The following is a 4,674-nucleotide window of genomic DNA, read 5'->3' on the forward strand; positions in this document are numbered from 1 at the left end:
ATAATGGTTTCCATACATACCTTCATTGTGAACCTCATATTGTCATTGTGTCATTAATATTCATATTTCATGAGGAAATGATAGATGAGTACATGGGCCATATCATACTTTTCGTTTACAGTTACCACTTCGAAACAATGTTGTTAATGTTCCAATTTCTTAATTTTTATCATCAACAGTATATCTTCCTCCTTTAAATCATGAAATAGATAATACTTCTCATTCACAATCAGGGATTTCTGCTTCACTTCCTTTAAATAAATTATTTTCCCTATTTACATAATTTTTAACAGTTATAATTCCTGATAATATAATAGAACATTTAAAATTATTTATTGGATTTCTAAATTTCTAAATTTGGTTTTGTAATGCAGATAATTCACATGGTTCTAGTACGCTTATTAATATTTTATGTATATTTCGATATGTACATGTATAAGTTTGATGTATTTCTCCTTCACCAACATTCTCTCTATCAAATATTACTTTTAATAATTGATCTTTATAATATTGTTTCAAAACATTTGTTAATGACGATTTAATATCTATACTTGCTGAAGCATAATGCTTTCAATCAATAATTAAAGGTAACGTTATAAACCCATGTGACTATAATCTCAAGTTAATGAAGCATTCTCATAATTCAATGGTACTTCACTCATATCATCACTACCACATTTACCTAAACTATCCTTTATTAATTTTGCCTGTTCTTCTATAGATGTTCCTTGCAATTCAGTATCATGGTTAGTTTCGATATGTAATAAATTATGTGCAATTTCACTTGCTCCGGAAATAATTGTAGGAATGTTATAAGTATTATTAAACTCATTATTAATACCCATAGCAACACCAGTTGAATTAAGACACCAGTGCCTATATTTCCTATCTTACCGATCGTTTCAAATCTATTAGTTATTAACTCAGTTAAACCACTAATATGATTGGAAATACCATATTGATTTAAAGTTATATGAGTACCTGAATCCATAAACGATTGTCAGTATTATTAGTAGTTAATAATAAATTATCTGGAAATGGATTAACTGGTGTTCTAGCTGCAAATTGATTAGGATTTGGATAAATTTCATTATTAATAAACACATTATCATTTGCAGCACAAATAGCTCCTAAACATAATAATATTATCTTGCTACTATTGATTGCTTTCGCACAATTAATTGGTCTTTGATTTAAATTTCATGCACCTAAACCAAAGTTTTTACCAAATAATAATCTATTAATTGAACCTTATATGGGATAACCTATAAGTTGACCATAAAAAGCAGAAATACCTATCATACCAAATAATGGACTAATTCATGAGCGTATCATTTTTAATAAAGTGTAATTAATCAATTGTGTAGTCTGCACATGTGGCATGTATATCTCCTCCTTTTAATCGTTTAGCAGAATTTTTAATTTGTACAAGTATTTTACCTCTGTAATTGATATTTTTTCCAACACAAACAGCAAAATTAATATATACATTACTTATTCTTACATAATTAGGAATTAATGTTGGAAATTCATAAAAAAATGTTGCTAATATATTTTGTAGACTATTTAAATCTGCTGGCTTTGGCGAATTGATAATTATATGTGATTTAATATTAAAAATATCATAAACAGAAGTCATTATATTACGCCTTAGTATAAGTTAATTTAACTATCCCAATATAATCAGTACCAATACCAGTCATAATAGCAGAGGTATATGTTATTACATCATATTTTGCATGTTAAGGTGCAATTCCAATATTACCTGCATTCACTGTTGCAATATCTAGTTCACCACTAGCAGGAGTATTACCAGCTATAGTAATTTTTCCTAAATCTTTACAATAAATTACATTTTCTCAATTTAAAGTCGAATCACATTAATCAGTTCTTTCGAAGATTGCAGGTAGTTTATTATCTGTTTTAATTCATTCCTTATGTTTTGCATTATTAACACCACCAACTGTTGGCATTTTAGCCATAATAATAAACATTCAATCTGGTCTAATTGAAGTAGGTACTGAATATAAATATTTACCAATTCATTCCATATTTCCAGTATTTGGGACAACAAAATGATAATTTCGTCAAATGGAATATGCATTCTTCAGATATACCTGCTGACCTTTGTTCCCAACATATTATTTAAGATATGATTTTTATCTAAATGCATAGCAGATAAGGATATTCGTGTTTCTGTACTATGAAGAAAATGTTGGTCTAAAAAGGAACTTTCATTTATTCCTATACCCATTAGTGATGTTTTATATAATTTTCCAGTTGTTACAGGATCTTCAGCAATTTGTGAGTAACTTGATCATTCAAATGCTTCTGTCATTCGTAATGTTCCATCAATTCTATATGCTCCAATAGTATCTGATTTACTACCACCAATCATAATATCTGTAATTTTTTAAATTAATTAGTTTTATTTTTATACCCACTTTCATAATATGCTTCTCTTGCAGGCTCTGGTGTCGAACTTAGTGAGTCTTTAGGTAACACTAATGATTTTGCTATACAATTATCTTTAATACCTTGTAAGGAACTCAATTCTAAATTATAAAATGAATTATCTCTTATACCTGAAACTCAACCCCTAACCATAGTCGCAGCTGTACCTGGTGTAGAAGGTAAGAACCATTCGATGTCTAATTCAGTTTCTTTTCAATGAATATGTAACATTTGATCTAAAACTACACTTGTTGTTTTTACTGTTCCTACTTGTTTCATTGTTCCAGCAGTATCATATCATGCAGAAAACATCATACTGTTCGAGCAACGGCACTATAAATAGGCATTCCTGCACCAGTTAAGTTACTAACTTGATATGGTGTTACAGTTGTTGTTAAATATATTAATATCATTTCATTAGTTAATACACGACGTGATTGTGCTTCCATTATAACTAAAGTTACTTTTTCTGTTGGACCCTTTCCACTAGTAACTAAAGTTTTTGATAAACCTGGCCAAGCCGTCATATACCTCCTTAATAAAATTAAGAAGAGAATATTTAATTATTTAATTTTTATATTATTCTTCGCCACGTGCAGCACTAATAGAAGTAGCTAATTCTCTTTGTTCAGTAATTACAGTAGTTTTAGATTTTTCTTTAAGTTTATAAGTTGTATTAGTATCTGCTGTTTGGTCTCAATCAGAAATAATTTTTGAATACAATATTTTAATTCCTACTTGTCTAAGTTCTTGCTCAGAAACATTACCATTAAATAATTCTGTATAAACTTCTTTCGTTTTATTTAAAGTAGAATGTTTACCAAATTCTTTATATTCACCCTTCATTAATAATATAGAAGGTATCATTTGTTTTACTTCATATTCTTCTAATTTAGTTTGATATTCATTGATTTCTGGTCCTAATACATATTTATTATCCTTATAAACAAAACTACGGGGTTGTTCTAGTAAATTTTCTAATTCCTCATTAGTAAAATTTATATTTTTATCTCTGTTAAAATTTCCCGTATTTAACTTGAAAGCTCACGAAGTTGCCACTGCTTTCTAATTAGTATACTATATCATGTTCTTCTCTTAGAACAAGGAAAATATCTATATATAATATAGATTTTTAGTCATCATTTTCAATTTTTCATGCTTAGGAAGTATTTGTAATTATATTTCAAACATTTTATTAATATCTATAATGCAATTATTTCTACATCTTGATTACCTATCGAATCATTAAACATATCTCTATGATTCTCTCTTAAATATAATCATTCATATTGTACAACATTAGTTACACTTTTTAATCATGTAATTCCTATGTTAAGACATACCTTACCATATCCTTTAATAAAATCTTTTTGTCTTTCTGTCGGCATCTTCGGCAATCAAATATATATTTACTATCAACGTTTAGAATAAAATTTAATTCTCGTTTGGTACACTTTTTAAATCATATTTATTTGCTCTTTAATATTCTTGTGTTCTTTCTTTATAGTTTCTTAATTCTTTTCCATGTTCCGGCATATTATCACCCTTTATACTTATATATATGTAACAACATTTAGTAGGATTTTTACATATAATCACTTGTAATTGAAAGAAGGTAATAACAATACTATTAGATTTGCTGAACAATTTAATGATAACCAATTTAAAGTGTATCGTGAGAAAGAAATATTATTTGATTATGAAGGTGACTTAGTAAATTATGATAAATATTCAAAAGAAAATAAGTATGACAAAAATAAATGTCGCGTCGCGTTGCGATCTAAACTCTCGTGTTTCAGGGACAGGTTGTACGGCCGTCTCGCGACTACGACACGTGTTGCCCGCCAAATGAATATTGGGCAACTGTTTCAGTTGCACGAGCAGAAAAGCGTCGCCTCTACGACGGTCTACGTTCGAAAGGAACCGTGGCGTGTTGATGATTCGAAGAGAACTGTTTTCAAGAGAACCGATGTCTCTGAGAGCTCGTTCGGAAGTCGTTGCAAAGAACCGATGTCTTTGAGTGCTCGATCGGAAGTGTCCTGACCAAGGGCGTTTCCTTGGTCCGCGAATCCGTTACCTTGGAGTGAGGGAAGGTTCCCCCGAAAAACCACGATAGTGGAGGAAACCCTCTCCTCCAAGGTGGGGTACCTGGGGTTCACCCGCGCGCCGGTGACCCCATCGGCCGTTTGTTACCCCTAGCGAAGGCCTGAGGCTTCCAAC

General features: G+C 30.3%; 1 long non-coding RNA gene across 1 annotated transcript; it reads left to right on the top strand.

Annotated features, from left to right (window-relative positions):
- Positions 1-2,060: 2,060 nt before the first annotated feature.
- Positions 2,061-2,973, top strand: LOC108552575 (uncharacterized). Its single transcript, XR_001890560.1, has 3 exons — positions 2,061-2,304; positions 2,469-2,633; positions 2,742-2,973. It is a non-coding gene; the product is annotated as an uncharacterized LOC108552575 (long non-coding RNA).
- The last annotated feature ends 1,701 nt before the right edge of the window (positions 2,974-4,674 follow it).

This window comes from Eufriesea mexicana, unplaced genomic scaffold, assembly GCF_001483705.2.
Source record: "Eufriesea mexicana isolate 0111107269 unplaced genomic scaffold, ASM148370v2 scaffold7184, whole genome shotgun sequence".
NCBI lineage: Eukaryota > Metazoa > Arthropoda > Insecta > Hymenoptera > Apidae > Eufriesea > Eufriesea mexicana.